Here is a 14605-nt window from a genome sequence, read left to right as displayed (position 1 = left end):
TTGATTCAAAGGCCATTAAAGCTAAGGAGTTATATCTTTTTGGAAATGGACTTATGCAACAGCATATTAAGAATCTATGGTTTTGTTTGCACAGATATATGTATAGAAAAAAAGTACTTGGAGATGCGTTAGGGTGTTGTTGCACCAAATTGTTTTCCAGACAGCATGAGCTGGAAGTAGTCAAGACCAGTGACTTTTCTTAACTGTAAGGCTTGACCATATGTTAACAAAAGTACATCACAAAAACTATTCCAAAGATTCCCATGACACGGTCTCCTGAAAAAGTGAAAGGCATGTATCTGTTTTTTCCCCTCATTTTTTCTGACAACTAAGTATGTTAAGAAGATCACCATGTAGGTTGTAAAAGTAAATATGAATAATAAACACCTAAATGACATTTGGATAATGAGAAAACCTTCTTCACTCTGAAAGGTAGTGCAGCACTGAGATGCAGTGTCTAAAGTATCTATGGAAACTTAATTGTCAAGAGATTTCAAGGTCTTTGTTGTATATAGTCATAGCTGGTTTAGAGGAAGCAGAAGTTCTTCTTGAAACAGGAGGCTGGATTAGACAGCCTCCAGAGATCCCTTCCAAGCAAAAGTTATATGGTTCTAATATAATTCTGCAAAAGATTTTTTAGAGCACAGTAGTCTATAGTCTTTCTCTTCTATACACTATCTTCCTGAATATGAAATTAAGGAAAAAGGCAATACTCACCAAATAAATTAAATTAAAGCTTTTCAGCTAACTTGTGTAAGATGCAGAGATGCATTAAACATGAATGCTACATCAAATTAAACATTGCTTCTCTGATGGTGGTCAAATGGTGATGGTGAACTGTGGTTGCTTAAGTTTATTATTAAAATCATTTTTTGTACATAACAGATGATTTCAAATTTCTAAATAAAATGCTGAAACTATCTGAGACTTGAAGAGTGATACATTTCTGTACTGGTTGAAATAATTACCCTTGTTAATTGCTGGTGTAATTCTTCACACATTTCTAAGGTAACAATAATCTTATTTTTCAAAAGATCTTCCAGGTTTCAACAGTATTTACTTAACATATTCTATTTGTCAGAAGGCCAAATTGTTATGCAGTATATGAGTAATGTGCATTTCAAACTAAAAATATTTTTACATAAAATTCTACTTTGAATCTTTTGAATTATGAAGCAGCACTTGAAACAAGGTGTTTCTCCAAATGTAACTGATTTAGTCAGGTCAGAATCTATTTGATAAAAACAGATTTTGACTGTTAAAAGTCTCCTACAAAAAAAGTACCATTTAAAATCACTATACCTGAAAAACAACTGCTTTTTGAGTTTGTTTGCTGTATTCTCTGAGTGATATTCGATGTACACTCAGCATTTACTGTTTCCTCAGCTTAATTTGCCACTTAAGTAGGATCAGATTTGCAACTGTATCAGTGCAGTGTTAAAACGATATGAAATTTCTAGTTTTTGATAATTAAAGAAGGCATACCTTTTTCCAATAAAGGCATAATCACAAATGTGTTTATTAGTATTTTATTACACATTGATTATCATCATATCAATTAATTGCCTTAGATATTAGCATCTTCTTTTGGGTCATGAACCACTGTAGGTAATACTTTCTTTTCCCCATCAAAAATCTAAGAATAACAATCCTTTAAGAAAGATGACTATTAGAAAAAAATATTCATTGCTTTTCATATAATGCAAGTGTTCAATGGGGCTACTTAAAAAACCACATTTATCTACATGTATTTTTTCAAATGAAAATCTCTTCTGTTTATGTTGGATTTGGATTATCTCAGAAAATAGGCCTCTTTTCTTCAACTTTCAAGTCCTATGTTTTCTTAGAGTGTGTTGTTAAGAAAAGGAAGATATGGACCATATTAATGCTGAACAGTGGAAAGAATATCAGACCTCTCTTTGGTATAAGTACAGTGCTTCATGTTAATTATTAATCAACTGTTTCAAAATCTTTGTAATACATCATCTGTTACCTGAAACCAGATACTTCCTACAGATTGAAGCAAAAATGCATGCAATCCTATAGAAATTGTTAGAGGTGAGCCTATGATTTTATTCTATTTTTATTCCTCTTGAAAACATGTATTCAACACCTTCCATTATATCTTTAAAATTTTCCATCTAGCTTGATTACTGAAAGGCCTCTGCACACAAAAATAATAGGAGTATGGGAAATACAGACTGCAAGATGGCAGTGTATTATGGAAGTTCTGATACAAGTTTCAGTATCTGCTACAGAAAAAATTTGTCAGGTAAAATTAAATGGAATGTTTTTCTTCAGGAATTATATACTTTTTTATTTCTTAAACCTCGTATCTGTTTATGAACAATTTTTAATAAATATTTTGTTATTTTACTTTCTGTTTTGATACAAGCTTAAACAAAACTGAAGTTCAGGCTATTTTATTTGACCAATTGTGTGTAAAATACAACTTATTTGTGTAGCATACTAAGATTATCAGTTCTCATGAACTTAATATAAGAATACAAATTTCTAGATTTGGGTGCCAGATTCTTAAAATGCATACCTCACTAGGATCTCTCATGCCAAATGACTGCCCACCCCGCGAGCCTCTGAGGTAGCTAATTTTGGATTAGTATCTGATGATTATTCCAACCTACTAAAGGAGATAGTATAAGCAATACCTTGTACCATGTACTTAACATTCACATGGTAGACGAAAGAGCTAAGCAACTGCTTACCACAGTCTGGAACAGCTTCTATTGGTGGATCAAAATCTTTCACTGTAATTCCCTTCTAACTAGTGGAGAAAAAAATTAATGTGTACATGAAAAGATGGTAACTACTAAGAAATGTCTTTTTTTTGCTACAATTGTATTTAGGAAAAGTCATCTTATGTATGAGATTTGTATTTTTTCTTCAGTTTTTGAATTTTTTATTGTTTTACTTTTTCCTTTTTTTTCTCCTTTTTAAGTATCTAAGTCATAAAAAACTATATAATTTTCCTTGACATGCAGGAATAAGTATAATTTTTTTTTAAGACTAACTACTGTGGAGCAAAAGAGGAAGCTTCTTCCTGTATTAATGTTTCATAATTATTTCTTCTTTTCCATTTAAACATCATCATCTGACAGAATCTTCAGCTTTACCTGTGAGACTTTTCCTAAAGAAAATTCTTTTTCCTGTTTCCACCAACAAAACAGGAACAAAAATTTGAGAGGAAAAAACAACTGCAGAGGTTTATGTGTTTTTCTACCTATTTACCTATTAATCTTTCTTAAGCCGTGGGTGGGATAGATCAGTTTTTCCACTCCACAATTGTCAATCATTCCTATTAAACATGCATTGGAATACACAAGTTGGCTGGCCCATCAACAGATTAAGCTTCAAATTCAGGAACTTCAATAAGGAATTCCATCTTTGGTAACAGATTTGAATTGTTTGAATAAAAGAAACATGACATATTAAATATTTTCTTCATGGTTTGTAGTGTGTATTAGGTGTATTATCAAAGATGAAATCCTAGCACTACCTAAAATTATTACAGAGTCCGATGGACCCTCACTTAATCTAGAGAGCTATGGTCCCTCTGACTTCTGATGTTAGGATCTCTACTTGTTTTGACAATAAAGCTGCGTTGTTAGCAAGGGCTTTCTGTATTTTATAATTTAGACCTTTGGACAATTAAAACATTGATTAAAATAACAATACGTTCTCAGCTAAGTGCTCCATTTTGCCTATAACAAAATTTGAGTAGACACTGAAAAAACTTTCTGGTGAAAAAGACAGCCAGGTATGGCACCAATAGAGTTGAGAAATACATATAATGCAGAAATAAAATGTAAGTCTTAAGCACCAAGATAGTATATTCATAGTCATATTCAGCACCATTTTCATTCAAGGAGCACAATTCACAATAAACCCTCTGGATGAATGTTAGTCCATAAGACATATAGCTTTTTCTTTTTATTTTCATTTATTACTTCATTTAGTTTAAAATATGGGTTTTCTATGGTGGCATTTCTTTATGAACCAGAGTTTAAAGGTTTCCAATTTTCTTTCCAGAGCAAGAATATTTTCCGTATTATACATCCTCCTTTTTAAGTTATTGAGATTATTTTTTAAGAAATAACACCTGTTTTTCCTTATAATTTATACTGCTTATCTAGATTTGCTTCTAGAACCTTCTTTTCCAAACAAGACTGCACCTTGTGTTATTCTAATCAAAAGCTGCTTATCTCCATACATATAGGTTGGAGTATAGTGGAAACAAAGGTAACCCTTCCAAGTGGAGGCTGTAAAAGGGTTAAATCACAAGAAAGAAAAAATTACCTAAGGCATCTCTGTTCTGGAAATTTAAACTTCTAAATGGGGTAAGTTTAAAAAAAAAATAAAATTAAATAGGGTACAGAACATGAGAAAGTGCAGGACCAGGGCCTAACATGTTTTTATATAAAGGAAGTATTAAAGATTTGTTATTTCTGAAGTAGTCACTGAGAGTTTAAGAGGTAAATTTAATAAATTTCCATAATTATTAATATTTTTCTCTAACAGTAGTCATGTTCTTATTCATATCGGCAAAGGCACTGGAGAGATTGGATAGCAGTCTAATTAAATAAGTATTTTATCAAAGACTGACTTTATGTAAAAAGGATTTTTTAATATATATGGAATAAAAAAGTCCTTTTTTACCTTTACTTCTCTATACTGGTTGTGTCCACATGAAAACTAGCTAAAATGACCAAAACTGAAGAAACACTGCTCATTCACTTTTCTAAATGTCTCCAGAGAGATTTCCTTATAGCCTATAGCAAATAGTTTTCTGTCAGTCTTATTAGCTTACTGTGAGATCTAATAGGCAAATGACATTTTCTCTTGTTTATTGAAAACATCCCATTGTAAGATTTTAATTCAGAGTTCTAATAACAAGAATTTAACTCAGTCTTCCGGAGAGAGCTGTGTCAGCTGTGCAGTTTCAGTTAAAAAACTGTAGCTTCATAGTCTTCAGGAGTCATAAGTCATTTTACTACACAAAGGGATATTTGCAGACTGAAAATGAAATTTAACAGTTTAACTTTAGGATATGTTTGCTTTTTTATTTCAGTAAAAAATTCAGTAATTCCCAAACTTCACTCTTTGATGGTGTTAATCTTTATGTTCGTATTTGCCCATATATGTTTGCACTTAACATATCATTTGTGTAACTAGTCCTTTAGAGATGTGAAAGAGAACGAGGTTAATGCTCCATTATAGAGTCTGGATTCTTCAGCAATGAATCACAGGTCTTTGTCACCTTAGTTACAGAAAGCTTTACACTGGACAAAGCAACTGTACAGTGCTGAACAATTTCTCTGATTGTGGTCACATTTATTCTCTAATAACAATGAAGAAATCATTTTTGCTCTTTAGTTACTGACTTGAAGGGAAAAACAATGAGATGTTTGAAAGAAATACAAGGTCATGGTCAAAAAATCATGATCTAACATGCATATGTGCATACATAAAATATCCATGGTCTAACGTATGCATATATAGATGCAGAAGCACGTATGCATGCATATAAGTTACATATAAATAAACAATCTTTGATAAATCCTTGGTAAATTATTAGAGTGAACTGATCATTATTAAAGACAGTTACTTTTTCAAAGAAAACAGATGTGCAACAAATAGTAATATTTCCTGTTTATTCAAAACCAGAAAGGGTTCAGATAAATACCTGTTGTCAGGTTTGTGCACCATACTTAAAGAATGATTTGTAACAGCTGGAAAAAGACAAGAGGACATCAAAAAGTTACCAGTATCTAGAGAATATGATTGCTATACAAAGATTGAATGAACTGGAACTGTTCATCCTAACAAAAACCACGGAAGAAGCAAGATGACAATGTTTTTAAAACCTTAATTATTGTATAAAGGGGAAAGGAATAATTTCTAAGATACAAAAATAATAATGGTCTTAAAATTTAATGGGGAAAAATTAAGTTAGATGCAGCTAAAAAAAACCCTCATGAAACTTTATAATAAAGGTAGCAGAGCATTTAAATACATTGTCTGAGATGCTGTTAAATCTCTTTTACAAGTGTCTTTAAATGTAGGTGGACAATCATCTGTCAAGAGTATTTTGGGTTCAATTAATCCATTGTTGGAGCAGGAACTTCACTTCGGGTTGAAGATTCTAAGGTCAATAGTGAGATTTTTTTTTATATAAATAATCGTTGCTGCATTTTAAGACACACAGGACCAGGAAAATAAAGGTAAGTCCTTTTTTTCTTATAGTCATTGTGACTAAACCTATGTATATAATATAATTTAAATTTTATAGTCTGGAGAGAGAGACAAAGTATCATAGGTCAAGTATTATAAATCATAGAATCATTGAATGGTTTGGGTTGGAAGGGACCTTAAATATCAGCTAGCTCCAATCTCCCTGCCACGAGCAGGGACACCTTTCACTAGAGCAGGTTGCTCGAAGCTCTGGCCCTGAACACCTCCAGGGATGGGGCAAAACTTCACTGGGCAAACTGTTTCAGTGTTTGACTGTGCCCATAGTATAGAATTTTTCCCTAATACCTAATCTAAACCTACTCTCTTTCCATTTGAATCTATCCCCCCTTGTCCTGTGACTACAAGGTCTTGTAAAAAGTCCCTCTCAAGATTTCTTTTCCAGACTGAGCAAACCCAATTCTCTCAGCTTCGACCCACAGGGAAAAAAAAAAAGGATGTTACATTGTTATCACTATTGTTGGAGGAGAAAATTCACATATTTTTCATGGGAGTAGACTTTTAACCCACAACTCGGCATTGTTGATGCTTTAAACCACTTCCACAAGCAGGAGACAAAATTAAGTAGCAGGTGTATTTTATTCCATTTAACAGTGGATTTGCATGGAGTTGCTAAACTAGAGTGTTGTTCACAGTGTTCAGTGCTTGCTGTGGTGTTTTTTTAACTTTCAGAATGTCCCCTGACAAATAAGAAGTTGGAGCTAGAACTTGTGCTGCGTAGAAACATGTACATGTACATAGAAACATGTTTGCACTATAATTAATGTCTTTTCTTTATTTAAAAATGCTCCTGCTCCAGAATTTCTGTCTTTTCATATATAATGATGTTGCCTTTATCCACCACTACTCAGAGGAGCACTGATTACTTGTCAGGTCAGCAATCGTGTTAATTTGTGCTTCATGAAGAATTCATTGAAAAAATCAATTATAGAAGTGGAAATATCAAGGGTAAATACGAAAAGGTCTAAATCCATTAAAGAAGTAACTGAAATTTCTTTGTTTGAGGACTTTGTGAGTACTGGGAGTTATCTTTTGGGCATGTAAAGTTTTGTTGTTTTTTTTTACTTCAGTCATAGTCATTACCTGATTGTTTTGAAAAAAATTTTAGAAACCACAACTTTCAAGCTCAAATAGTTCCATATTCACTTTTCTGACACTGAGTTTATAAAGTTTGTGGTATTTGACCTTAATCATTGGACACTTGTGCCATCACATTAAGAGTTTTCCTGGAAATTTATGTGTTTTGTAAATTGTTGGGTTTCTGTTGGTAAATATAAAGAAAGAGTTTATCACCATTAAGGATGCTTGGACTTTTTGTCATTAACACATTCTTTTTCTTTGAAAGGAAATATATTTAAAGTGATGGATGCTACAGGTTATGTATTCAGTTTAGAATAAATTTTGTGATAATCAGCATTATTTTGTCCCAAAAGAAAAACTCTCATACAGAGCATATTTATTGGAATGGAAATATAAAGCTTTGATGTAAGCTTCTTTAGAAAGTGAAAAAGAAGCTAAACCAGACATGGTGGTTTGTACAGACTGTGTGTTTCCAAATCTTTTTGACATGCTGTCCAGAAGAATCAACCAGACTACCAAGGGGTTTGAAAGGAGACTTCCTAAGTGATTTTAAAAAGTAATACAGTTTCTTAATTCATCAACTGTTATTAAATTAGTGTGCTCCCTTAACTGTCACCTCTGGTTTCATTCAAACACAATTCCTCAGTTATATCTAACCCCAGGGCATGTATTCACGAAACCATTTAAAACACTTCTTTTTTTTGCAGATGTTCTCTGTGTATTGTTCCACACTACAATTTCTTTGTAATGATTGCAGAAGAGCGGTACTCTTAAGACAATGTTTAATAACATGCATCATGTCTTCAGCTTAGAAATCATCTAGTGTATCAAATAGATGGATGTCTTTCTCCTTCAAAATAATTGCTGTTGCAAAAACTTTTTCCTCTCCTATGAGGAAAGTCTGAGAGCGTTTGGGTTGATCAGCCTGGAGAAGAGAACACTCCAGGAAGATCTTATTGTGGCCTTCCAATACTTAAAGGGAGCTTGTAAAAAGATGGGGATAAATCTCTCAGCAGCAAGACCTATTGTGATAGGACAATGGATAATGGTTTTAACTTAAAAGAGGGTAGCTTTAGACTAGCTATAAGGAGGAATTTTTTTTTCACAATGAGGTTGGTGAAACACTGAAGCAGAGTGTCTCATCCCTGGAAACATTCAGTCAAGTTGGACAGGGCTCTGAGAAACCTAATCTAGTTGAAGATGTCCCTGCTTATTACAGGAGGGTTGAACTAGAGGTCCTTTAAGGTCCCTTCCACCCCATACTATTCTATGATTCTGTGATCTTGAGAACTTTCCTAGTTTTGTGACATAGGTTTCACAACAAATAGTAAAAATTTCCTGGTAGATGATTCCTGAGATAGGTAAACTGAGTGATTTCAGCATATTAGTTTCTTTTACTTCCTTTAAATATTGTTGTTGGTTCACATAAATTTCAATTAAAGAGCACTGTGACTTATTTCTCAGAAGAAAGCCAGAAAGCTTTTTGTAACTTAGGTTATACAGTAGTGTATTTCCTTTTACAGGTTAATATGCCCCTGTTATAAGCCATGGGGAGAAATACAGTGCTCAGTGCTCAAATTAACAAATTTCTGTAGAAATACAGAGACTAAATTCCACTGCCTTTCACAAAGTAAAAGTATTCGTGCTTGTAATCTTTGGGTGAAAATACATAAAATGAAGAAAGGAAGAACACAATGTTTTGGTAGTGAATGTGAAGCCTATATTGACATCACTTAAAAAAAATGAAATAGAGAAAATTCTAATGTAAGATGCGAAGAACTTCAAAGCTGTATTTTTAATACCTGAAATAAAATTCAGCAGTTCTAAGTTAAAGTTTTATTATATATTGCTTATTGCATATTGCTGACACCACACATTCAAAGTGGAAATAAAAAGACAAAAAAAAAAAGTAGCAGTATTGCTGTTCAAGCTTTCTTATTTATGCTTCTAGTTTTATTTTTTCTCCCATGATATGCTTGTGAAATCTTAGGGTTTCTTATGCATTTTCACAAGTGTTGTGTCACTTGCAACAGTATCATAACATTGAAAACACAAGTCTTAATCCTGTACATTTACTTTCAATTTATTTGTAGAAGAGCAAAAGTAGATCTGACCTCAGGACACACTTATATTTGGGATTGAGTTTCAGATTCTTTTTTTTCATGGTCCTATAAATCTGGCATTTCTGTCTGTGCTTTTGTATAAATTATCATATCATGGGTCATTCACTAGTGGATTGCTATATCAGAATTATTTGTTGATAATTGGATCTATCAGTTTTATTTCTACATCCAGAAGTTCATATTTATCTATAAATCCATTACAGTTCACAGTGTTTCAGATTTAAAAATCAATATTCTTCTGAGAAGAAAGACAGGATTGTGTTCTTCATTTTACAATTGGCAGAATAAAGAGACATAAAATATGATTTATTCCAGGCTCTTTCTTCTTTTTTTTTTTGTGATTGAGAGAAAGACACATTGTTACTTCAAAATATTAGAAGATATTAGTAGATATTTAATGTAAATATGATGAATCTTCTCTAAAAAAAAAAAAAAAGGTTTTTTCAAGTGGCTATAATGGGTGACCGGGCGATGTAGACACCTTTATTATAGCTCCCTAAAGCTGTATGTGATGGAATCCTCACAGGGAGCTGTCAGGACTTTTCCGAGTTCACAGGAAATGTCTTGCAAAGGCAATTCAGTGCAAGTCTCTCGCGTCTCATTTGTAGAAATTCTTTCCTGACTAAAAGAATTGTACTGATAGTCTATAAATATAGCATTTATGGGGTTTGGAGGGGAATTACTGAGGTGTATTGCTGGGAGGTAAAAAGGCTTTCTATGATTTTACGGTCACTTGAACTTATTTGTTTGTGTAATTATTTTCACATCTCTAATTAGTCATTAAGTGACCGGTTTCCAGATTAATTGATCAAATTAATTTTATTTTTATTTATATTTAAAGAAAAAATAAAAAATAAAGTACCAGTCGTAAAAATGCTCATGATATAAACTCTTAAAACTTATTTTAAAATTTTTGTATCTTATTGATGAATCAAAGTTTCTAGAATTCCTTCTCTTTACTTACCTTCATAAATGTTTCTTTCTATTATAATTATCTACAATATTTACCAGTTGCTTAAACAATTTCCGTTTACTATATTTGAAAAATACCAAATGTGAATATCTCTATTAAATTCACATTTGTCTTTAATCCTTTCAGTGCAAGTAGAGGAAAATAAGTCATTTATCAAAATTCAAGTATTACTTTGGTTTAATTCTGTAGAGATTTTTGGTCAAGTATAATTATTTTTGTGTATGTACACTGAATAGAAAATAATTTTAAACAAATATTTATCATCCAATTTGCCTGACTGTCCAGTGACCTAAAAAACAAAGAATCAGGACCATGATTTTATGAGATTCCTCTTCAAATATAAAGTATTTTAGAAGACTGACTGTATAGTACTTTGTATGATGAACCAAAACTTTAAATATTGAATATAATATTCTAAAACTTTAAACAAATAAATTTGGGCAAAATACCTTTTGAGAATACAGTATAGTATATATTGCTTCAAGATTGTAACCTGAGTTAAACAGTTAAGGCTGGCTCAATATATAAAGCTCAAATAAAATGTTAAAACAAAATAACTAAAATAATGAAACCCAATAGTTTATATTAAAACTTTTAAGTGTCTTAATGCCTTCATCCCACACTGACTACAGCTTTGGAGAGAAAGAATATATATATTCCTATATGCATATATACATGTATTAAAAAAAAATCAATTTCCAAGCTTTTATACATATATATGTATAACTATCTCCAAATTTATCTTCTGTCTCTTCATATGGTCATTTCATATAGCTGGATAAGAGGTAACATTTGATTCTAGTTTGAGCATTATAAAAAGTGAAAAATAGAAAATAGAACTTTCTATTAAAAAAATATTGATGGCAAGAAAAAAAACTGTGACAGAAACAGGATAAATTATAACAATGCTACTAAGAAGTCCGAGCACCTAGGACCATATATTTAAATGAATTCTCCATATCAGGAGCACATAAATAACAAATTATTAGAATATATGTATTTATTAGAAATGGTCTACTCTTTTATCATTTTCACATATTATTATCCAAACTACCTTTGCAGTGAATATGTAATTTATCACATTTGCCTAACAGGCAAATCATGCATTTGTACTTACAAGTTTGTAACTCTTTTGACTAATTCAGGGAAAATCAAAAAGCAAAACCACACATAGAAATAAGGTGAGGCCACACAGGGAGGAAAAGCGTAAAAAGGATCTGTTTCCCCCTCTTTGTGTAGGACTACATTTTTAACCTTTCAGAACAGTTCTCTGGCTAAGAACAGGTGAGGAAAAGAGAGCCAGCCAAAGCTGAAAGGAAAAGCTACACATGTGTACATGCTCTTGAAGCTGCGACTGATCCATGGACAAATAGGCACATGTAGCTGGCATCTGAAGCTTTATATATTTCTATAAAAATTATGTAAAGTTCTCCTTTTGAGTGAAAACACAGAGTAAAAACTAGGGGTTGTAAGCCAATAACAGTGAAGTTACTAATGCTTTGGTGGCTGAAGGTGGGCTGCAGGGCAAAATACAGGGACATTCACACTGCATGTCATAGCATTGTCTTTGCTTCAGTCGGCAGGGCATGTGTAACTCTGAAAAGCAATTTGAGATATTTTACAATATTATGCAATGTTATTCAATCTATAGGCATTCAGCCTTAAAAACTTTTATTGTTTTTGCTTCCCTCATATCTATCAAAATTCTAAGCTCCTTAGTCAATATGGTTCTCAATGCAGTCAGAACAAGTGCTTTCCCATAGAATATGGGAATATATGCTAGGATCTCACCTGCTTGTATTGATGTATTTTGATTCATCACTTGCCTTACATGTTGCTGTTGTTCTGCCTGTACAGAAACAATCTGTCTCTTGAATTATATAATTTAGAAACAGTTGTTCAATTATTTCAGAGACATTAGTATCGCTAAATAGGTTTTGTCATCTTATTTACTTCATTTTACATAAGCATTTGCTGTCAAAAGCTTGCTTAAGATTTTCTGAACCATTCTAGCCTACAGAAGAACTGCCAACATCAACAAAGTTTTATGTGCTAAGACATAGATGCCCACATTAATAGTAAATGCCTTTTTTATTTTGCGGAATATGCAAAAAAATTTAATCACATCTCCTACCTTATTAGCAGATGAACAGTAATGCATTTTTCTCCCCAGGATCCACTGCAATGGTGGTTCTTGTTTAGAAACAAAAACTGTATTTTAGTTACGGAAAGGATTTGTTCATTATCATTTTCATAAGCAGGTACAATAATGACATTTACAATAGTTTTGCTATAGATATTAGGAACTGCTAGAGACATTACAGTGCAATACAGTAAACTCACAATTCTAAGTTTTACATACATATGTGTAACATTGAAATAACATTTATTGTATGATATATATATAAATACATCTTTTAAATCACAGAATCATAGAATCAACTAGGTTGGAAAAGACCTTCGAGATCATTGAGATGAACCCATGACCCAACATCACCTTGTCAACTAGACCACGCCACTAAATGCCACATCCAGTTTCTTTCTAAATACCTCCAGGGATGGTGAATCCATCACCTCCCTGGGCAGCTCATTCCAGTGTCTGATTGCTCTCTCTGTAAAGAATTTCTTCCCAACGTCTAACCTAAACCTCCCCTGGCAGAGGTTAAGACCTTGCCCTCTTGTCCTACTGCTGGTTACCTGGGAGAAGAGATTGACACCCACCTGGCTACAAGCTGCTTTCAGGTATTTGTAGAGAGTGATGAGGTCTCCCCTAAGCCTCCTCTTCTCAAGGCTGAACAACCCCAGCCTCTCCTCATAAGACTTGTGCTCCAGTCCCTTCACCAGCCTTGCTTCCCTTCTTTGGACACTCTCCAGCACCTCAATATCCTTCCTGAACTGAGGGACCCAGACCCGGACACAATACTCCAGCTATGGCCTCATCAGTGCTGAGTACAGGGGAAGAATTTCTTCCCTAGTTCTGCTGGCCACACTGTTCCTGATCCAGGCCAGGATGCCATTGGCCACCTGGGCACACTGCTGGCTCGTGTTCAGCTTTCTGTCAATCCAAACTCCCAGGTCCCTTTCTACCTGGCTTCTCTCCAGCCACTCTGTCCCCAGCCTCTAGCACTGCATGGGGTTGTTGAGGCCAAAGTGTAAGCTTCATAAGTAGCTATATTTAAAGTTCTCGAATACTCAGAGAAATTACTAGTAAAAACTTCATTTTTAAAGAGTGTTAAAAATGAAAACAGAATAGAGCAAAAGGAAGTTAAATGAGAAAGTAACCTTTTTTTTATTTTTTTTCATACTGACTACACTTACATAACACATATTTCAAATAAAAACCGTGCAAGTTTAAACTAAAGCTCTGAATCTGCACAATAACCTGACTTTGCATTCATATGACTGGACAAAGGTAAAATGTACATGGATTATGATTGTTAATCACAGTCATTATGTGCATTTAATATTCACTTCAATATTGTATATTTTTTTTGTATGCACAATATAACAAAGTTCCCCTACAGCTGTCTCATTCTAACAGTTTCCAAGTTTTCACGTTGTACCTTTCACTGCTGAGGTTGAGCAAAATGCATAACACACTACATCAAATATCTCTTTAGTGGTGGGCATGACTAGATCATTGTTATTTTAGAGCTACATGATGTGATTTGCCTAAGGGACCTCAAAAAGCCAGGAGCCATTCTGCTTTAACAATCACCGGATAACTGTATAAAAGAGAAAAAAGCCTAATTACGGATTGAAGTTGTGTATTTGAAATTGAATTAATGTATTCAGAAAAATTCTGCTCTGGACTCAGCTTTAAATGGTAAAAAGGCCAAACCATAACAAGGTTGAGTACTTTCTTTGCATGCTGGTATACTTAAGAAGTAAGGCTTAACCATCTCGTGGGTATGGACCCATAATTTGAAATGGATTAACTGTCTACAAGTTAGCTGTTTAGCCTACATAAACTTTCCTGGATGTTTTTCAAAGTCAATGAAGAGTGATAAGCCCTCTAGCACATTCTTTAGCTGTGGAATGAGTTACACCTACATATTACACCTGGCATTTGTTATTATGCCTGGCATTTGAAAGCTTATATGTAGTAAAATGAACTTTACCTTTTTTGATCCACTACTCAGCTATATCCAACTCTTGAGCA

This window comes from Neopelma chrysocephalum, unplaced genomic scaffold, assembly GCF_003984885.1.
Source record: "Neopelma chrysocephalum unplaced genomic scaffold, ASM398488v2 Primary Assembly neopelma1_25, whole genome shotgun sequence".
Classification (NCBI taxonomy): domain Eukaryota; kingdom Metazoa; phylum Chordata; class Aves; order Passeriformes; family Pipridae; genus Neopelma; species Neopelma chrysocephalum.
This window is presented reverse-complemented; position numbering follows the sequence as displayed.